The sequence below is a fragment of the Lissotriton helveticus genome, chromosome 2_2 (assembly GCF_964261635.1).
Source record: "Lissotriton helveticus chromosome 2_2, aLisHel1.1, whole genome shotgun sequence".
NCBI classification, from domain to species: domain Eukaryota; kingdom Metazoa; phylum Chordata; class Amphibia; order Caudata; family Salamandridae; genus Lissotriton; species Lissotriton helveticus.
In genome coordinates this window covers 251,214,238-251,237,939 of record NC_136060.1, presented here as the reverse complement: position 1 = coordinate 251,237,939, position 23,702 = coordinate 251,214,238, and positions in this window count along the sequence as shown.

Below are 23,702 nucleotides of genomic sequence, written 5' to 3'. Positions count from 1 at the left end.
TTTATTTAGGTACTATTGGTGCATCTAGTTTTGCAGCAGAGAGGAAAACAGTTTTGCTCCTTTATTCTCTTGATTTCGAAGCTAGATCTATTTTTAAACATCTGCCATCTCTGACACAAGATGAATCTCAAGATTTGGATGAATAGCAACAAACTGTTTCAAAGCTCAAACACAGATTTGCCAAAAAACCTAGCCTCATGGTCTTACGTCCTACATTTTTTAAGAGGAAACAAACAGAGTCTGAAGATGTTGATACCTACATATCAACGTTACGGAAACTTGCTGCTGATTGCAAGTTTGAAAACTTTACTGACCAATTGATCAGAGATCAATTTGTGTGCCATTGCAGAGACAAAAACATCAGACCAAAACTTCTAAGCTTGGCGGATCCTTCCTTAGATGAAACATTGAAAATTGCCAAAATGATTGAGATATCTGTTGTCTCTCTTAAAGAAATTGACGAGAAGCCTAGTGATGTTGTTAATGTTGTGCAAGTTGGTAATGTTTCAAAGTCACTTGCAAAATCTAATCTCAATTCTTCTAATACCACTTCTTTTCACAAGGGTCATGAGTCTAAGTTTTCAAGAGGAAGCAACCATATGTGATTGAGGTGTGGAAGCCCTTTTCATCAAAAAGGTACCAGATGTCATGCTACAGAGGTAATGTGTAACTATTGTAAAAAAAAATAGGCCACTTTGCCAAAGTCTGTCTTAAAAAGAAATATTCAAAGAAGACACCTGTCTGTTCTGTTGAGTCAGATAGGGACTCAGACTCAGAAGTCATTTCTGTAGTTACATGTGAAGAAAACTTAGGAAGTAACAGTTCTAAAGTTGTTGTTGAAGGTGATCCGTCTTCATGCAGAGATCCTATTGTAGACATTACTATTGGTCCACATACTATTAAACTTCTAGTTGATTCAGGAGCTAAGATAACAATGATTACTCAAAGACTCTTTGATGATGTATGGAAAGGGTTACAAGATCTATTACCTCCTGATAGATGACCTGTGTCCTACGAAGGGCGGAAAATTGATCTTTTAGGATTTTTTGAAGACAAATTGGTTTTTAAAGACAGAACAATCAAAGGGAAAATATATTTTGCAGTCAAGGGCCTCAAAATTGTAGGATGGTTTCATCAGGGCCTTTGTGGTATGATGCTTAGACCTGGAGCAGAAGAACAAGTCTTAGTTGTAGGTAACGACGAAGAAAGTAAAAAATGGAAAAACAAATTTCCTGAAGTTTTCGAGAAAAGACTAGGTAAAATTAAAGGTTTTAAACATAAGATAGTAGTTAAGAAGGGAGCCACACCAATAAAACACAAACTCAGGGGAGTTCCTTTTAATGTTAGAGAAGATTTAGATAATGAACTAAAAAATCTTTGCTCAAGGGGAACCATCGAGCCAACTGAATCCTCTCACTGGTTGTCTCCCTTAGTTGTGGCCAGGAAGAGGGGTGGAGATCTGAACGTCTGTGTTTATCTCAGATCATTAAATAAACATATTTGAATAGATTCACATCCCTTGCCTAAAATTTGTGATCTTCTTGCTTCCACCAAGGGGGCGTGTTTCTTCACTAAGTTGGACTTAGCTAGTGCGTACCACCAGGTGGAATTAGACCCCGAGTCTCGCCACTTAACTTCTTTTGTTTCTCCTCTAGGTACATTCAAATATTGTCAGATGCCTTTCGGGCTTGCGTCTGCTGCCTCTGTTTTCCAGAGAATCATGAGTAACATACTTAATGAAGTGAAGAATGTCTTAGTGTTTCAAGATGACGTATTAGTTTTTGGAAGTGATTTGGACTCCCATAATTTAACTCTTGGTATGGTTCTTTCTCTTTTAAAAAAAATGAGGTGTCACTAAAAGAAGAGAAGTGTGAATTTCTCAAATCCAGTGTGGAGTACTTAGGTCATGTTATCTCCAAGGACGGGGTGAGTCCAAAATCTGGTTTACTCTCAGCTATCAGGGATGCCCCTCCTCCTAAAGATAAGGCTAGTGTGAAATCACTGTTGGGTCTATGCGAATATTATTCTAGGTTTATACCCAATTTTGTTACTATGGTTAGACCTATTAGTAACATTTAAAAAAAGAGAAGTTTGTAAGGTGTGATGAGTGTGAAGCTGCTCTCAACAAATTAAAATCTTTCCTAAGAAATGATTCCTTCCTCAAGCTATTTGACAATAATCTTCTTTGTTGTATCACAGTAGATGCAAGCCAAGAAGGTATGGGTGCCATGTTGACTCAAAATAACAGAGGCATTGAAAATACAGTTGGTTTTGCCTCTAGAGTTTTAAGATCCGCAGAACTTCAATACTCTGTCACAGAGAAGGAGTTGCTAGCTTGCATGTGGGTGATAGAGAAGTTTTGCTCTTACGTATGGGGAAAGAGTTTTTTTCTACAGACTGACCACAAGCCTTTAGTAACCATTCTTGGTGGGGGTATGAGCAAGTGCTCCACTCACAGAATTTTACGTATGGTTTCGAAACTTCTCCAATATCAGTTCGATGTTCAATACATATCAGGCGGAAAAAATGGACGTGCTGATTTTTTGTCTAGGTTTCCAGTTAGGTCTACAGATTTTGAAAATGTCAAGTTACATGAATTATCAGAGGAAGACTGTGAAGATTGTTTAGTTGCAGCGTTAGAAGTCTCTTGTATGAATTTATGTTCGGAAAGTGAATGGTTAAGAGACATGGAATCTGATTGTGTTCTCAAAGAGGTAAGCTCTCATGTTATTGAGGGATGGCCTAGAGAGAAAGCTACCAATTCCCTTGTCCAACCTTTTTTGAAAGTTCAAGACAAACTTACCTTGGAAGATGGTTTACTTCTTAGGAGTGACAAATGTGTTCCTCCACAAGTTTTCCGTCTTGAAATTATACACAAAGCTCATGAGGGTCATCTTGGATGCACCGTCACGAAGCGTCGTATAAGAGACACTTATTGGTGGCCCAGGATGGACTCCGAAATTGAAGACATTGTCTCTAATTGTCAGGTCTGTGGTACCTCTGACAAAAGCTTGAAAGTATCTGTTCCTACCCTCTTACCTATTGAGTGCCCGCAAAGACCTTGGTTGAAGCTTGGTATAGATATCTGGGACCTTATTACAGTCTTCAAGGAGGTTTACTTTTTGTGTTAGTTCTCATAGACTACACGTCTAAATGGCCCGCGGTCAAGTTAGTCAGAGATGCTAACACTAAAACTATTCTCTTTTGTTAAAGAGGTATGGTTGAAGGAAGACTGTCCTGAAACTCTTGTTTCGGATAATGGCACACAATTTGTGAGTCATGTGTTTCAAAATTTTCCTTTGGAATCTGGAGTAAAACACTGCAAAACCTTGTTATATCACCCACAATCAAATGGTCTGGTGGAAAGAATGAATAGGGTGATTGGGGAGTGCATAAGATGGCCTAGAACAGGGAACCATGATGTTCAGAAAGCAATTTACAGTTTAATTTGGTCTTACACCTCATTTATCCAGTATAGTCAGTCCTTTTGAATTACTAAGGGGAAGAAAGACCAATTGCAATTTTAGACCTGGATGGATGAGTAAATGGATAATGTTTGATTCTGATGTTTCCAAGCTAATGTCTACTGTGATAGATAATGTGAATAACTCTCAAATCAAACAAAAAGAATGGTTTGATGTTAAGAAAGCAAGAAAGCAACCAAATTGGTTCCTCTTGAGGTAGGAGACATGGTTAAAATAAAGTCTCCTGTGTTTACTAAGAAAGGTGTTTTTAAATTTAGTGAGCCTATTGAGGTTCTCAAGATTGCAGGTAATGCAGTTAAAGTCTCTGGTGGACATTGGTGATATCTTAATAGAATTGTCAAGGTTCGCATCAGAGTTCAATCTAGCCTAAAGTTTATCCTCTGAAACTTCTAGACCTTCCTGCTCAGACCAAACCTTTGTCAGACGGAATTTCAGACACATTGTTAAACCTTCTAGATATAGAGACTAATTAATTATGGTAGAATTATCCCTCCTGCATTTTTCTATTGTTGTTTATAGATACTGTTATGTTTTTTTTCAATATTTTCTGAAAAAGTTTACTTTTAGTCCAGATGTAACTTAAGACTATTTGTGACATCTACTTGTTGTTGAGTTGTGGTCTTCACTACATCGTTAGTCCTTTTGTACATTTGGATTTGTTATTTGATATTTTTATTTTGTTTTAGGAAAAAGGAAGATATGTTGTATTCTGCTTATGTTTATTCTGAGTGGGGGTTCTGTAGTGATATTCTATTTAGAATATCATCATCTCCTAGCAACTTGGTTATGTTCAGTTGTAAGGAGAACAGTTGCTGTGAGAGGCTGTGCCTACCTCTCCTACCTTGTAGCCTTAATAAATCAAGTTGACTTCAACCACGTCCAGCGTGATCACTACAAATACATAATGTCTGAATGATCAGGTTCATTCCGTAATAGTCCCCTTCACAGACATTCGCCCTAGAGCTTATTTGATTCGATTAAATGTCATACAATATTGTGTGAATATTACAATGGTATTCACATGAACATTAATTCAGCTTTTCCTAATTGGGATGTTTCCATTAACATTTCCAAAACTAACCGTATATGATGGTGTTGTAATGTACCTTTTACTCAATGCACTCTCTCTACAGATGTTCTCACCTTTGCTGCTCAGCCAATGATGAGGTCAGATAGAATGTTGTGTGTGTTTGGATTGGAAGGGAGAATCAGTTGGTGTGGATGGGCTGAGCAGTGAAGAGGCTGCTCCTGGTGGGACACTCTAATGGATCTACCTAATATCTTGTAATCTGTAACTAAGAAGTGATCTTGTGAATAAAGCAGAGATCTTGTTCTACATCACCTGGTCTACGCATCATTCATCTCTGTAACACTGGCGACGATTTAAAAGAACTTTACGCGTGGAGTAAGCAGGACTAAAGGAAAGGAATTAAGGAACCTACAAAAGATAAGTCTGTATTTAAAGAACCTACTGAATAATATTGAAATTAGAGAAATAACGCAAATATCAAAGAAAGGAAAGCACCCTGGTTAGCCCCACCAGTGTCCTTTTCAATCTGGACAGCCTTCAACCCCAGGGTGTTTGAGTTCTTGATACAGATTTGGGACAGTTTTTGGCTTGCATTTTAAAGTTTTGCTTGAGTTGTGCTGAGAACCATTACATTTTTGCCTCCGTGCTTTATGAGTGGGAGCGCTCTGTTGTGCTCCATTACAGACCCTGCATGTGAAATCTAATCCAGAGGTTGCAGATTTATGGTGACAGCTGTGCTCAGTCTCTGACAAAAAGAAAACTCTAGATGTGCCGAATGTGAGTTAATTACCTACTCTCACAGTGTTGTTCGTGTCATTGTGAACAGACAGTTTTTAGCCTTGTGAGCCTTTTATATAACTTTTGAGGAAATCAGATTTAAGGAAAGCTGCACGCAGCCCAAGTCACCTACTGCACGCAGCCCATGTAATTTATTCACTTATTGAGCCTTTTACAATTTATTAGGAGCGGCGCACAGGGGATATTATCAGACTCTCTGCCTGAAAGTGAAGATATGCGGTGAGCCTGTTGTAATTTATGAGGAGCTGCGCACAGTCGATGTTTTCAGACTCTCTGTGTTAAAGTCAAGATATACGTAGAGCCTGTCCCCATGTGCTGAGTATTGAATATTCGACATTTCAATAATCTTTTATCATTTTATTTTCACTGCGCAAGTGTTGACAGTTTAACTGTCATGTGTGTTTGTTAAACTATGCGCGTGCCAAGTAATGCCCATTATTCTTACCTGCTGTCTACCGCGTGAAGGCCTTTCTGACGTCGAAGATTAGCTGCTGCATTCTCCAATGTTTTTCCAGCACAGACGTGCCGAGTGCCACCCGGTGCGACGCCTGTTACGTGCCGCCATTTTGTGTGGGGAACTTGATTACAGATTTATAGGTTATCTTGCCAACCACATTATTTTTAAGGAGATCAGCAACGCATTGGTAAATAATGATGGCAGCAGTGATTTACGAGGAGCGATATGAAAACACTTTCTTGCAGGACACTCGATATTACTTCAGTCAAGGTACTGTGCATTTACATGTAGTCTCTATGTTCATTTTGACATTCCTCGGGGGCAAAGATCGAGCCCTGGTGTATGATTTTAATTGAGTTGGATGATACAACGGACTGTAAGGCAAAGAGTGGTGTAATGAGCAAGGAGCACACAATTGGGAAAATGTTGCATGAGCAAGGAGCACACAATTGGGAAAATGTTGCAAGCCCGTTTTCATATAATGCATTTACTAAGTTTGTGGTTGTGTATAGGATGACGTGTAATGTTTATGGTGTGATGAATTTTAGTATGCTTTGTAGATTTTCTAGGGATGAGTACTCTAGTTCACAGGGTGATGTGTTCCCTGTTGCGCTTGACTGTGTTCAGGACTGTGCTCATTTTCTCTAAATTTTCTTTATTCCAAATTTTGGCCATTATGTCTTGGGTTTAAGGATACCGGATACCCATTGTATGTTGTAAGAGTGTTTTGACTGCCGTTTGTGCTAGATTTTCTGAATTTCAAGTTTTGGCCAGTATATCTGGGGTTCAGGGATACCTGGGGTTGTCATGGGTTATGTATACTCATTATATAGACTGTGCGTTACGGGTACGCACGTGGGAAGTTTACCTCTCGTGTATCTTTTCCTAGTGGTTTTGCTGATACCCTGTATGTGGTTTTTGCCTTTTGGAGGTGTTTGGACTGTGCATTTTGGCTGTGCACATTGGGTTAGAGATGCCCAAAATATGTTTGGTTGGGTTAAAGAACCCCGTATTATGTTGCCTTGGGTTTAAGGAGACCCATATTACGTCTGCTTTGGATTTTCTTTTTGTTTTTAGAGTGTTTTTGAGGTTATATTACCCTGTCTTGGTATGGGCAGAGTCTTATTACTCTTCTTTGAGGTAGAACTGTTCTGCCATTAGTTTGTGCAGTTGAGGGTGGTAGATCCCTGTTCTGTTGCAGTTTCGTACTGGTTTAGTATGTGGCGCATTTGGTACTTTGTGAAGTGTGACACTATTGTACCCGCGGTTTAGGGTGTGAGTTATGTGGATAGTATCCACTAGTTCTTTAGTTTTTAAGAATGGATTTATTTATCTTGCATTCTTGTTGTTTGTGATCATTATGAAGGGGAGATGTGTGTAGTAATCTTAGTTATTTCATGTATCCTCATTTACCCTCATTTGTATGTTTTTCGACTTTCATGCATTTGATTGTTATGATCATTATAGCAAGGGGGTGATGTATATTTTTGTTGTTATTGCATCCTCCTTTGCTGAAACGTGTGTTTTATTCAGCTTCATACATGTTGAATGTTTTCCATCACTATAAAGGGGGAGATGTGTTGTAATGTACCTTTTACTCAATGCACTCTCTCTACAGATGTTCTCTCCTTTGCTGCTCAGCCTATGATGAGGTCAGATAGAATGTTGTGTGTGTTTGGATTGGAAGGGAGAATCAGTTGGTGTGGATGGGCTGAGGAGTGAAGAGGCTGCTCCTGGTGGGGCACTCTAATGGATCTACCTAATATCTTGTAACCTGTAACTAAGAAGTGATCTTGTGAATAAAGCAGAGATCTTGTTCTACATCACCTGGTCTACGCATCATTCATCTTTGTAACAGATGCCCGTAGTCTTTTTATGATATCTATGTACTTGTGATTCAGAGCGATCACATGTTTAAGGTTTTAAGCAATTGAGGGTAAGATTTGCACATTCACGGAAATACCTTTGCTTTTCGGCCATCGGAACGATCAGGGACAACATTGGAGAATTCGGGAATCAAAATATCGGTAAGTCTTTAGCTGTTTAGCGGCTATAAGTCAATATCAGTCGATGCACCGTGCGCGATTAAATCCGCTAATATTTACCCTTTTTTCATAAGGAGAACAAGACAATAACGAATACTGAACACTGTGAGCTAACATCGTTTTTTAAATAATTGGTTACACGTGGGATATACAGTGCAACGTCTCCAAAACGGAGGTGATGCTCTTCAGGGAAGCTAAACGCCTGTGGACTCCCGACTGGTGGCCGCAAGATCTGTGCCCAGTCCCTGAGCCCAAACAGTGCGTGAAAAATCTCGGAGTAAAACTGGACCAGGAGCTTTCCTTGAAACAACATGGAAACCAAGTGGTTGGCTCCTGTTTCCATGTTATTGGGCTTCTCCGAAGAGTGTTCCCCCTGCTCCCTGATACCACCAGAAGAACTTTGGTACAGGCGCTCATATTGAGCAGACTAGACTACTGCAACGGATTGTTGCTAGCTGCCAACGAGGGGGTCATTTCCAGGTTGCAGGTTGTGCAAAACACCGCGGCACGCCTTGTCCTTAATGCCCCTGCACGCACTCCATCTAAACCCCTGTTGGCCAAACTTCACTGGCTTCCAGTGAAACAGAGGGTAATGTTCAAGACGTGCTGTATTATCCATAAGTGCCTTATAGGGAAAGGCCCTGACTACCTGACTAAAAAATTTGGTGTATATGTTCCCTCTCGATCGCTTAGATCAGGAGATCAAGAACTCCTATGTGTCCCAAGGATTAAGAAGTCAAGGCAAGGGGGCAGGGCCCTATCTGTTGCCGGCCCTAAGCTATGGAATAATCTCCCCAGAGAAATCAGTCAACGCAGGGAACACCTTCCGTTTAGGAAGAAACTAAAAACTTTTCTCTTCCAATATTAGGTTATCTATATTAGGAAATAGGACACATGAAAGAACCTGCTTTGCTTAAAATGATGCCAAGGGCGCGGAGATACTCCTTCGGGAGTCGATTCCCAGCGCGGTATAAGATTGCAAATAAATAAATAAATAAATATAATGTGTATCTACACGGTTCACCATTATCAGAGCACTGAACGCATGCTCACAGTTTAAAACTCGAACACCACAAAGCATATTTAGGTTCCATGATTACGTTCACAAAACACACGAGCACTCAATGAACTTACTCATCATTAAAAAGTTTACAAGTTGAAGATGTGTTATAATGGTAATAATGTATGTTGAAATGTTTATGGTATGAACAACATATGTGCTACGATCTTCTTGCAGTGATGCTCCCTGAAGAAGGGCTCTCAGCCCGAAATGCATAGGAGCAAAAATGCCGTGCTAAAGAGGATAATGTATAAAGAATATCTTGATTTGAAATTAAATGAAAACAATTTCAAGAAAGAACAAATCAAATAAACGGAGTACGTTTGAAATGAATCTATTGTGAAAAAATGTATTGGAGTCCTATTTTTTTTGAGGAACACAGGTGTGCCCATGCAGATGCTAATGTAGACACTTGTTACAGAAACGCCTGCCTAACACTGTACAAGTAAAATAAAATTCTCTGTCCAAAAGAAATAGAGTAATCTGTAAGTGGCACCTGCTCAGCAACAGGTTGCATTTACTGATCATTTTCTTCCATTGGTGCAGCAGAGGTTATGTCACGCTAGTAAGGTATTTAGAGGATCATTCTGTGTCCATCTACCGCTATGCTTTTATGTTAGCATTGCATATACCTTTCAATGGTAGTCCTTTTCTTATCCCCGCTCTACATTTATATATATACACACACACACACATATATATATAAGTGTACCCATATATATATATGGGTTCACTTACCTGCGATATAGTTACATTGCGTGGTAAAGACTTCCATGGTAAAGAAAATGTGTGGTAGAGGCATTGCGTGTTAAAGGACGCATGCTAAAGGCTTACATTGTAAATGTATGAGTGATTTCATCATGCATCTTTAATTTACAGTCCCTGGGTATATAGTATACTACTCTATAAAAGATTGTTAAGTGAATTAAATATGACAATCAGGTGTAAGCCAATTTGATCATGTTTATAGAAGAGAGCACAAGCACTTTAGCACTGGAACTGGTAGTAAAGTGTCTTCAGGCCAACAAAAACAAATTTGGCTAAAATAGGAGGGATGAAGGCAAAAAGGTTGGGAGAAGACCACCCAAAGGCTGAGAGGTCTAAGAGCAAGCAATTCCAAAGATCTGTCCACACATAGCCATATAAGGCTGCTATTATAGTTTTAATCAAAACATTTGGAGACAGCTCCAGAAATGTGTAGAATATGCAACAAACAGTGAGTTGGCCTTTGAAATTAAAAAACCTAATATCACAAGCCTACCTATCAGTCACAGAAGTAGCTAGCCAGTAAGTACAACATACTAATAAAATCTCCATAGTTCCAAAAAAAATAACAAAAACAAAGTCCCCTCACACACTACTTAGCACTTGGGTTGGCAGACTGCAATGGTCTGGCTACAGATGGAAACACAAGTTTTAAATACCATGGTGGAACATATAGAAGAGCACCATAGGTCATCAATCCAAAACTAAAAATGCAGTGGAGGGATGGCCCACCATCTTCCAAGTCATATTAGGTCAAAGCCACTCTACCCTACACATTTCTAGAAATACTGCAATAAGAACATAGTTACCAATAACAATGATTAGACAATAGAGCAATCAATAACCAAAATATAAAAAAGTTTCTATTTATTGCAAAATTAACAACACAATCAACTACAACCATCTATTACATAACTCAATGATCACAGTAAATAAAACACAAACTAACTGTAAATCACCTAATACCCTAGAATATATTTACTGAAAACACTTACACACGGAATGCATACAATATACTATTTCTAATCCAAACTAAAACCATCTTTGGGAAGGTGTTGAACAGTGGAGGGGTATTATTTACTTTTCCCACTCCAATCTAGACCATCTTGCACAAGAATAATTAATGTATTTAATACATTTGGAACTTCAATGAGATCCACAAGACATATAAGCACACTTTAATATTTCATTTGCCATACAAAATGAAGAATCTTTAAGAAAAACATTACAATTCTAAAATGAATCATTTCATTTTTAGAATTCTTTAAGAATTGATAAGCCTTTGCCACAAATAATATAACATGCCTAATAAAAAAAGGCTTAAAAATTTGACATTGTAAGAGGTGCAAGTAGAAACTACATGGTCAAAGATTTGAACGATATTGTTCCATATGTCGCAAATCCTATCATTCATCTTTAATAACTGTCCCGCCCCCATAACACCTTTTAATGGCAATTTGTTTACCATGATTAATAAAAACAATCAAAGTACTCCATAGTCTATATTCCTTATCACTTATCCTGAGGATTTTCCAAAACAAAAGAAGAGACAATGACATCAAATATTTATTTTGTACTCAATATTCAACATCTAATTTCATACTAACCGTATGCGTCACAAATTTCTTTTTTAACAGCTTTTAGCTCTGATAAGGACATCAATTCCAGAAGTTGAATAGAGCCAGGGAAAATTAAAGATTCGTACAAAAAGACACTGTCTTCTCTCTGTTTGACAAAGATCTCAAAATACAATAGACTCCAAAGTGAAATTTCCCTACAGTGCATTAATCCATACCCACATTTTGTACTGTCAATAGTTTCTGTTGCATACAAAATGGTAGAGGGAATTTGCAGTTTGAAAGTTCTTATCTCATGCAAATGGCTTTCGATACTTTTTTAATGCACAGGGGCATCTTTTAACGGTATATTATAATTTATAATATAGCATTAAAAGATGCCCCCGTGCATTAAAAAAGGTACAAAAGTCATTTGCATAAGATAAGAACTTTCAAACTGCATGCTCAGTTTATTCTTTTTCTTCTAGGTTGGAGACATGTCATGTACATTTAATTTCTTTCAGACAGATCTTCCCTTTAAACACAAGCAATCTACTTTTTCACACATTTATCTCAAGCAATGCACTTCAGCACATCGTTTGAGGCAGTGCAAATTCTTCTGAAGGCCCCTGGAAGTAATATCTAATATCATTATATCATCTGCATAGAGTAAGCATGACACTTTTTGCTCTCCCACACTTGGAGCATCTTCCTCTGAGCTAGAAAGAACTATAGGCAAATTGTAAAAATAAAGTGAAAACCATAGAGGTAAGAAAAGGTATCCCTGCTTCAAATCCATTTTTAGTACAAAACGTTGATAGGTTTACACCAAGTAGCCCTTGGCACCTCGTGAAGGTATGAATTGCCTCAATTAATCTCAGTAATTTGGGAGGGACTCCCAGGCTTTTAACCTCTTCTGTAGCGCAGGTTTAGCTCCTCAGATTGGTTTGTGGAAGCAGTGCAGGTGCATCAAACAGAATATAGTATGGATGATGGGTGGCCTCAATTGAATTTCGAAAAGCTCCAACCTTTCTATTAAAAGTAAAACATTTATTTTTTAATATGTGTACCAACATTTGTGTATTTGTTTGATAAATGCTTTTTTTTCTGTCTTTTTTGTGTATTGATTTGGGATTAAAATCATCATCAATGCTTAGGCCGGTGTGCCTGGCTCCCAGTTATGATTAATGGGTGGGTCCCTTGATTCCAGTAATTAGTTAGTGAGGGTCCCAAGAAGTCAAACGTTTGGGAAACACTGGTTTAAAACGTTTGGTGTAAAAAGGATATTTGTTGATAACTATTTGGAAGACTAAAGAACGGATTTTATACAATGGGACCACATCACTCCCTTCCCATGATCTCTGTATTTTTCCATGTTGATAACAATATTTAAAAACTGGAGATAAAAAAATGGACCAAAGGGAAGCTTCTTTTTTTTATCACATTGATCAGGATTTGGTTTTTACCCATAACACCGGAAGGTCTAGCTTTGTGGATAAAGTCTCTAAATTGTTCCTCAGAAGGGAGACCATATTCATTTTCAGTGTAAGGCCAGTGTATTTAAAGGCAAAAGAGAAGTCAGAATTGACTGGATTGCAGGCATATAATTCAGAGACATATTTTGTCCACAATTCATCGCTAATCGAAATTGGCTTAGCCTCTGCTTTGATCTTCCAGAAAGTTCTTATACTCCTAGAAACAGCTGCCACTTTACGTTCTATCCATTGATGGTGCACTTCATGCCTTTTTGTGAGCTTTTTATGTCTTGCTCTTCTTTTGACAAATGAATTATTTTACCTCACATCAGAGAAAAATACACAAATAGGTGCCTAATAAGCCCATTTATTTCCAGGGAAAGGTCACGTTCTTGGGGTCAGGAGCCCCTCATGCATGTTTTAATGTTGACGCTTTACGTGTTTGTAACATCCCTCTGACATTATCCCTCATATATATATATCAAACTTTATTATCGATATTTCATACGGCATAAGTACATCCTCAATAGCATCTTTCACTTAGTTTAGCTATTTTTCCCGTTGCACAATGTATTCAATCATTAGATTTATTCAGCTCTATCATCCCTTTCCTCCTTCTGATATCGCTTCTAATGAAAACTCAATCAAAAAAGTTAAAACACTGATTACTAAAAGCGCTATTAATAATATTCATATCAGTTAGTAGACCAAAGATGGAATAAGACACAATAGCAATTTATTATGGATTGACCCTTACAACAATGGTTGAAATTCACAGGAATATAGAGCCATATTTAGGTAGTCGATAACAGCTGAAATTCGGTAAATTAGTCGTTACCGACCGGTAATTAGCTTTTTCCAATGTAGGTGGCTAGATTTAAGGATTCGGTAATTTACCGATTCGGTAATTTAAGGAATCGGTAAATTACCGAATCCTTAAAATACCGAATCCGTAAATTACAGAATCCTTAAATCCTATGTAGGGAGCACTCAAGTGAGTGCATTTTTTATTTAAGGATTCGTTATTTACCACCAACTACAAGTTGGTGATAAATATCGAATACCTTTAAAAAAGCAATTTTGTGCTTTTTTAAAAGTGCCATGTGGCAAGGGCATGTATTTGCGCCACATGTGCAACAGGGTGTCAATGTGACACCCTGCCACCCTTGAATATGCTCCCCCTATTACCGATTCGGTATTTACCGAATCGGTAATAGTGAATGGCTTCCCATTCATTCCTATGGAACTCCAGGCCCATTGGAATGAATGGGACGGTATTCCTTATTACTAATTCGGTAAATACCGAATTGGTAATAAGGAATATTACCGAATCGGTAAAAATTACAGATTTTTTACCTACATACTATTTACCGATTCTTAAATACCGAATCGGTAAAATTCGGTATTTAGGAATCGGTAAATAGTATTTACCTACATCTGGCCCATAATTTCTACTCTCCGGTTTGCAATGAGGCACTCATGCTCTCAAGAAGTCTACAAGACCCTCCTACATTTACCTGCTTATTGTTAGCAGGCAAGAAAACAGAAGAAATAGTTAGCACCTCTTCTCTTTCTGTATCCGCAAAAACCTGCCGGGCTTAGTTGAATACCTTAGCCTTAAAATCACCAACTATATTTACAGAAGAGCATTTTTTGTTTTCAATACACTACACTACAAATGGCAATATAGATTTAGTTATTAGTTGATTCTTACCTTCAAGCAGAATGCACATATTCACTAGAAGCAGCACATGACATACAACTCCCTTCATATCAATCAATCAATCAATCAATACACTTCTGAAGCGTGCTACATTCCCGTGAGGGTCTCAGGGAGCTGGGGGGGGGGGTAGGCGCTGCTATTGATCGAAGAGCCAGGTCTTGAGGAGTCTTCTGAAGGCCGTACGTCTTGGGTCTGCCGTAGGTTGGTGGGGAGGGTGTTCCAGGTCTTGGCGGCGAGGTGGGAGAAGGATCTGCCACCGGCGGTGGTTCTTCAGATGAGGGGGACTGTGGCCAAGGCGAGGCCGGTGGAGCAGAGCTGGTGGATGGGGGTGTAGAAGCTGAGTCATCTGTTGAGGTATGCTGGGCCGATGTTGTGGAGAGCTTTGTGTGCGTGGATGAGGAGTTTAAAGGTTATCCTCTTGTTGATGGGGAGCCAGTGCAGGTCTCTCAGGTGGGATGAGATGTGGCTGCGGTGGGGGATGTAGAGGATCCGACGTGCCCATGCGTCTGGATGCGTTGCAGTCATCTCAGGAGCTTGGCCAAAGTTCCTGCATAGAGGGCGTTTCGGTAGTCCAGCCTGCTGGTGGCTAGGGTCTGTGTGACTGTTCTTCTTGTTTCAGTGGGGATCCACTTGAAGATCCTGTGGAGCATTCGGAGGGTGTTGAAGCAGGATGAGGAGACGGCGTTGACCTGTTTAGTCATGGAGAGGGTGGAGTCGAGGATGACCCCCAGGTTCCGTGCGTGGTCGGTGGGTGTCAGGGCTGTTCCTAGAGTTGTCGGCCACCAGGAGTCATGCCAGGCTGAAGGGGAGGATCCAAGGATGAGGACCTCCATCTTGTCCGAATTCAGCTTCAGTCAGCTGTTCCTCATCCATTCGGCGACAGCTTTCATTCCTTTGTGGAGGTTGGTTTTGGTGGTGTGAGGGTCCTTGGTGAGAGGATCAGCTGGGTGTCATTGGCGTAGGAGATGATGTTGAGGTCGTGCTGTCGGGTGACGTGGGCGAGGGGCGCCATGTAGATGTTGAACAGTGTTGGGTTGAGGGAAGAGCCCTGCGGTACGCCACAGATGATCTCGGTGGCTTCTGAGCCGAAGGGGGGGGAGGCAGACGCTCTGAGTTCTGCCGGGAAGGAAGGATGTGGCCCAGTCCAGGGCCTTCTCTAGGAGCCCAGTGTCGTGTAGGCGTGTTTGTAGTGTGCGGTGGCAGACCATGTCAAAGGCGGCTGACAGGTCCAGGAGGATGAGGGCTGCTGTTTCTTCCTTGTCAAGTAGGGTCCTGATGTCGTCCGTGGTGGCAATGAGGGCGGTTTCGGTGCTGTGGTTGCTGCGGAATCCAGACTGCGACGGGTCCAGGATGCTGTTTTCCTGAATGTAGCGGTTCAGTTGTTTGTTGACGATTTTCTCAGTGACCTTCGCCGGGAACGGGAGTAGGGAGATGGGTCGGAAGTTCTTGAGGTCCCTGGGGTCGGTTTGGGTTTCTTGAGTAAGGCGTTGATCTCGGTGTGCTTCCAGCTTTCTGGGAAGGTTGCTGTCTCGAAGGAAAAGTTGATTATTTTCCGGAGACGGGGTGCGACGGCTGTGCAGGCCTTGTTGAAGATGTGGTGAGGGCATGGGTCTAGCGGAGATCCGGAGTGGATGGTGTTCATAGTGATGTTCACCCATTATGCCAAATTTGAGGGGTTGCCAGTATCCAGAGCTCACCTTGACCACGCCGGACACCCTTGACCCTTGTTTCGCTGCTTTTCCCTGCTGGGAGTCTGCTTGCTGTCACTCTGCCCTGCTGCCCTGTTGCCGTTGCCCGCCGCCGCAAGTGCCGCAGGTCACCAGGCGTAGCCGCAGAGCGGGGGGAACTGTGCACTACATTACCCAGGAGCCCTCAGCTTGGCCACGCCTGCAAACGCGCCCGGAGGCGCTTGAAAAAGGCATCACACCTACTGGCGAGTGGGTTGCCAGTATCCAGAGCTCACCTTGACCACGCCGGACACCCTGGACCCTTGTTTCGCTGCTTTTCCCTGCTGGGAGTCTGCTTGCCGTCACTCTGCCCTGTTGCCGTTCCCCCCCACCGCAAGCGCCGCAGGTCACCAGGCGCAGCCGCAGAGCGGGGGGAACTGGGCACTACATTACCCAGGAGCCCTCAGCTTGGTCACGCCTCCAAACGCGCCCGGAGGTGCTTGAAAAAGGCGTCACATCTCCCGCCTGGCGGGACGCGCGCGGATGGTCGCCGGGCTGAGCCCGGGCAGAGGGCGGGCCGTCTGTGGCTGTCGGAGGCCGGATGAGGCCGGGCTGGGCAGCCCCTCTTTCACCTGCAGCGGACGCCTTCGAAACCTAGATTACCAACTAAAGGTACTGTTAACCAACATATATAACCCCTTGGCCCTAAACGGTCCAGGTCCTAGTTGGAAGGAGTAAATACTGAACCGGTGGGGGACTCTTGCAACACCCACCACTGAATCAGCAATCACCTGTAAAGAATGAGTAATGCGGGTAAAAGGGCAAAAACTGCCATAAAGCGCCCAAACACCAGGTTGCAAGCGGCCATGCCTCAGCCTTTATCCAGCTTAACAGCAATAGACAGGATGATACAACAAACCATAGGGGTGGTCGCAACGGCAATTGAAAACACTGAGAGAAGGTTTTCACTTACACCCACTGTTAGCACTCAAGACCCAGGAGGGGATTGCTCAGCTATTGTAACAGATGGCCCTGATTTAAGCTCCTATTTAACATCATCTTATGTTGAGCTTCCTTGCGCACAAGCACCCATAGAGACCCCTATAGTGGTTGAGGATTCCCCTACAGATCTGAACTTATCCCCTAGATCGGAAATCCCCAAAACAAGTAAATCATGTCCTAGAAGGAGAAAAGACAGCTTACCAAAAAAGAAAATGGGGAAAAAACCCATAACAAATCATAATCTGGTGACGCCAACAACCAACACGCCGTAACTGACACCAGGTGTACCTTGCTGGGTCACTAATAATGTGGCCGACCTACAGGCATGCCTGGAACAGACTATTGTCACTCACATCAAACCCTTGGTGGCTAAGATTGACAGATTAGTCTCTATTTTAAACAACAGGGGGGTAGGGACCACAAAGCCCTTGAATCCCCTAAGCAATCTAGCTCCGTCCGAGCAGAGCGCCACACCAAGAATCATACATAGGGATAAGGTAGCATCACCAGTAAACTCTCTTACATCGATCATGAATGTAGGAACATCTTTAACCACCATCAAGTCACCAGAGCTCCATCACCCCCACGTCCTACAACCACCACCCATGGCCAGATCCACCAGGGAGCAGGAAACTCTAACCCCAACAATGATAAAATCGGCCCCAACCCTAAGGAGGGCAGAAATTAGATTAAAAACAGTTTGCCTAAAACAAGAAGAAACGTACCGGTTAAAGCAGATCCAGCCCGATTGCCGACCTTTTAACCTCCCCCCGGAAGCTCTGCCCTTCGTTGTTGCACTAACAGGAGTCCCGCCCTTAGATGAAGGGAGAAGAGAAAACCACTCTGATCTAAAAAATAAGTGTATGCAATGGCTAAGCGCAAATAGACCATTACCCTCAAACATCTCAAGGGAAATACTCGCAGTTAGAAGAGTGGAGTGGATTGGGGAGGGACCAAAAACCGTGGCAGGAGATATCATAGTAATAAATTTTAGGGTCACCTCTGCTGTGGATTATATCTGCAATGCCCCCTGGGTGGATCAAGCACCCAAATATATCCCCTATACCTGTCATACTTCTATTCCACCCCACCCTGGAGATTAGTCTACCCTAACAGGGCTCCTTGCAGGAGGGGCCATCATGGCCCATCAAATAGAATGCAACAGTGGCGAGTACCGGGGGAGGGCATCTTCCCACACAATCTTATAAACCCATTACAAGCCCACTGGAATAGGTTCAGTGTATTGGAGGAGGTGGATTGACTCCCATGGGATGGAAACTCCCCATCTCAATCTGTCAAGGGAAAACTTATAAAAGAGTCCACACTGAAGGGAAACACACTACCCATTACCCCCGGAGAATGTACGAGAGATGGATGTAGCGAGAAGGGTGAATCAGAGCAAAAATGGGAAACCCAGCTTATAGATCATGAGGCACTGAGGAAAGATATGTGGGATGCACCCAGCTCAGAGAAAATAGAAGGGACAAAGTTAGACACTGTACATGTCCCAAATGGTATAACTATAGCTGAGGGAGACAGGACCAATCACCCACACGGGGCTGGGGTACACATATCAGACTGGCAGGATGGACTCAAAATCGTATCCTGGAATATAGCAGGACTTGCTGCCAAATATAATGTACAGGAATGGAGAGAATACATCACCAGGTTTCATGTTATATGTTTACAGGAGACCTGGATGACTGATTCTAACCACTTTACCATGGAGGGGTTTAAGTGTTTCCCAGTTCCTACACAAAGGTCTTCCTCAGGGAGAGCGGTGGGAGGGCTACTAATATACGTAGATCTCCGGATAGGAGGGGTATGGTCCAACTTTAACTGGAAATCGCAGAATATGCAGGCTGTAGGCCTTCGCTCTAAAGGGTTAAACATTATACTGGTAAACTGGTATAACACTGTAGGTGCAAATAGCAGGGGAAACGTAATAAAAGAACTAGACTTTTACTTAAATGCCCAGTTATTGGAGACAAAAGCAGTAGTTGGCCCTTGTGTCGTCCTTGTTGGGGACTTTAATTGCCACCTCTGTGGGAACTTAAGACCACTAAACAAGGACTGGTCACGATGCACAGTGGAGAAAGGGCCACACTTTGTACACTCCCCAGAGGGGTGGGAAATAGACAAGGTGATGAAAAGGTATAATTTGGCCCACACGATGGACATGGTTGAGATGGGTAGTACCGGAGAACTCAGCCCAACCTTTAAGGGAGAGGATGTCACTTGTACATAGATTTTACTATGGTTTCCCCCACACTCAAAACATGGGTCAGTAGGGCGGCAATTGAAAATAGTATATTTAGCAACCATAACCCATTGGTGGTGGAGCTAAAATGTTTAAAACGTAAGAACGCACTACCCAGAGCAGATAAGATAGAAAGGATAACAGACCAAGGGAGAAGGCTTAGATGGTCTAAAATAGACGGGGAAACGTTTTACAAAAGCCTAATAACCAAAGGGTCAGAGGCAATAAATGTATGCCTCGACCTAAATAAAGAGGGAGTAGCAGTAGTGACTGCTTTCGAGGAGATGGCACATCTCATCAATGGACTTCTAAAGACCACCAAAACCAGGGCACGAGCCACCACACCTCGATGGTTTGATAAAGAATGCTCAAAGGCTCATAAAGATCTTAAACTTAGCCTAAAACAGCGTCCCAGGGATGATACACGAAAAGCCCAAAGCAGATTGATATACAAAAAGACGTTAAAAACTCGCAAAGCCATCCTCCAAAGACAAGCCTGGGAGGATTTAAGGGAGGCGGCAGAAAGAAGAGACTTGTCTGAGTTTTGGAAAATCATAAACAAACCATGCTTCCAAGATTCAAACGCCCCACAAATCCTGAATACCATCTTACCCGAGCAGTGGCAGGCACACTTTCAGAACTTGTATAATCACACAGGTGAAACAAACTATGATGAAGGGCAGAGGCTAAAGCTGACTGCACAGCTAGAGATTACCTTGGCAGAAGTAGAACGGGCAATTCTTGGGCTCACTAAGAACAAAGCACCCGGCCCAGATGGTATACCCCCCGACCTCTACCTCAGTAATGTGGAACTGTGGGTTCCCATTCTTACGAGGGTCCTGAATGCGGCAGTAGAGGCAGGTCTGCCGCACTCTTGGTCCTCAGCAACGATCGTACCAATATTTAAGAAAGGGAACCGGGATGACCCCCAATGCTATCGCCCAATATCCCTCATTGATGTTACGGCGAAGGTGCTGGGTCGTGTCATTCTAAAACGCCTCTCAGAATGGGCAGATAGTAACCAACAAATAACAGATATACAATATGGGTTCAGGGAGGGAAGGTCAACCACGGATCAGTGCCTGAACCTATACCTCTTGATTGCAAAGTACACTATAGCCAGCAAGGAGGCGGTCTACCTAGGGTTCATGGATCTCTCCGCGGCCTTTGATCACGTGAATAGGGAGAAACTATGGGCCCTGATGATAGACCTAGGGGTGGAACAAGATATAGTTGACATCCTCAAGGCCCTACACTGGAATACATCTGCGTCTGTCCGCTACAACCAAGATGGAAGTAAGACCCTACCATTTCCATGCACGAGCGGAGTGCGGCTGGGCTGTATTTTAGCTCCATTTCTGCTCTCTTTGTATATCAACAACCTGGACAGGGAACTATGTAAACTTGGAGTGGATTCCCCCCAAATAGGCTCCCGCCCAATCCCCGTCCTGCTTTAGGCAGATGACGCGGTGCTGTTAGCTCGAACACCGCGGGGGCTCCAGAGGTTGATTGATGGATTCGTAAGTTTCATGGCCACACTTGATCTGTCAGCAAATCTGGACAAGTCATATGTTATGTTAGCGGGGGCAAGACCAAATAAGAAATTGGCTTACAAGATAGGCCCCCATAAAATAGGCCTGGTCCAGTCCTTTTCTTACCTAGGTGTACTATTCGATGGCTCCTAAAGTTTAAATCCCTGGTGGATAAACATGTTGCAAAACTGGTGGCCTCGACAGGGGCTATAATGGGCTATGGGAGAAGACTGGGTAGATGGTCCCGGACCAAGTGATGAATTTGTAAAGATCAATATGCTGCGCTAAAGCAGCCTATGGATCGGAAGTTTGGGGATTCGCAAATACATACCAGGTCCAGGCAGAAGAAAATACGTTTTTTAGAAGGATCTTGAAAGTACCGCAAAGCACCCCATCCTTTATCATACACGAGGAATTGGGAGAATCCTATATCGAAGACCAAATTAAGATCAGGCTGCTCCTGGCATGGGTCAAAATCTGGTCTAATCCTGAGGCCGGTTTGAGCAGGCAAGTTATCAAAGACTGCCTGAATCGTGACAAAGGGAGCTCCATCCCATGGATAAAATATGTAAAAGACACCTTAGAGGCCGTTGGATGTAAGAACTTTTTCACCGTGCCTGAAGCCCTTAACGCCCAGAATAAGACAATGGTCAAGAAACTGTTTGGTGAATGGACAACCATGAGTAGGGCGGCTACAGAAGAGTATAAATCCACGGTTGTGTCCTACAGATCATTGAAAATGGAAAGTGGAATGGAACCCTATCTATCAGTGACTCACATTGCACAAGATAGATTTTACATGACCCGTCTCAGGTTCAATATGTTGCACCATTTATTGACTGTCCCTCTGGTTTTACTTTAACGGTGGAGCAGAAAGGTACCTGCGGCTGCGACAATAGGTCTCCGCAGGATACCCTTCACTTTGTATTGTTATGCTCATTTTACTCATCTCCCAGGCATAAGTTCCTAGTGGGAATTCTGAAACGAGCAAAATGTAAACATGCCAAGGCAGCCCTATTGTTTTTGCAGAAGGCCACAGATGCTTACACACTGTCTTGTATATTGAGTTTTATTAGGTGGCAAGGAGACTAAGGAATACGAGAGAGATAAGTGATTGTAATGCCCTGCAAACAGAGACTGGATAACAGGAAACTTCCGATATGTAAGAATGTAATGGTTTTTATCTTTTTAATGTGGTTTTTAAATGTTTGTATGTACTTTTATGGTATCTTTTGAAGTGCCGAATAAAGATATTTGATACTGATACTGATTCTGAGTGGTGAGCAAAACATTTATTTTACCATAAATAATTTGTGCTTAGCAGGATCAATATTCACCACTCGCATGCATCATCTTGGTTCCCCTGGCAGAATATGAAAAGAGTAATAAATATTAAATTAATAACATCAGAACACCATGTTTCTTGAGTACACATAATGTCCACCTTCAGGCGGTCTAAAAAGAGCATTTTCATCCCCCGTTGGGGGGTGGAGCTGCATCATGCTGTGACAGATACTTCCATGTTTGTGAGGTATTTGGGTGGGGGATTCTTGGGAAAACTGTTTGGGTATTCTTGTTCTTTATCAATGCCACTATGTCTTTCAATACATGTAAACTGGGGATCACCTTGGCCATTTCAATGCCATCATTTGCCCATATGTCTCAGCGTCAGTCATGATGCAAGATCCAACTAGGGATAGAGGAAGGGAGCTTTGAGTTATAAGCTGAAATACTAATGGCCTAATGGATAAGATTAAAAGGGGAGTTCTTTTGCGGCAGCTTAAGCGCTATAAAGCTGACAGTCTATTCCTCCAGGAGACCCACCTAATGGGCACCAAGTCACCTTGCCTCGTAAGATTTGGCTACGCATAAACTCATCATGCTGGATTCACTAGAGGCTCCCGCGGGGTAGCAAACATCGTACACCGTAGTGTCCCCTTTAAATATATATAGAGCAAGACATCGTCAGACCACCAGGGTAGGTTCATTGTGATATATGGAAGCTTATATGGGGAACCCGCCGATCTGGGCAGTATCTATGCCTCCCCGGACGTGGACTCTAGTAGAGCGGCTAACAACACTTTGGACCGAGATCTCTTCTGGACTGACGATAGTCGGGGTGGACTGGAATTATGTTTTATGCCTGACAAAAGATAGATGGCGCGCCACAGAGCGAGCAACAATGACCCGAGACTCCAGATTACTGCCCATGGTCCAGAGAATGGGGTGTGCTGACTCTTGGAGGGCATTACATCCCACTGCCCATGAATACACATATTTTACCGGAGTTCACTAGTCCTTCTCTCGCCTTGAATACATCTTCCTCTCTACGGCACATGCTCACAGGTTACTTTCAGTGGTGATTTTACATGGGGGCCTGTCGGACCACTCACCTGTCTCTGTGCAATTGTTCTTAGATCCTAGACGCTCCCAGTTCCGGTGGTGGCTGTCACCATGGCTGGGGCAAGACAAGAAGTACAGATCACACATTCACAGGTCCCTCATGGAATACTTTACACATAACACGAATATGGTGGACTCTCATGTCACTTTATGAGAGGCAATGAAGCCCTCGCTTAGAGGGGTGGACCTTGCTTTCTGCGCAGCAAGATGCCGGCAGAGCCACAATAAATTGCTGCAGATTGAGGCCCAATTTCTCACCTTAGAGTGCGCAAGCAGAGATGAAGAGGGGCACACTGAACGCAGAAAGCTGCTAAGTACGCAGCAATCGTATGCAAGAGGATGGGGCTCAACTTTGCTGGCTCGTCACCCGAAGAAGGATTTATCAGTGGGAAGATAAATCCAGTGCCTTGCTACATCACCTGTGTGAGCAGACGCTGCACCCAC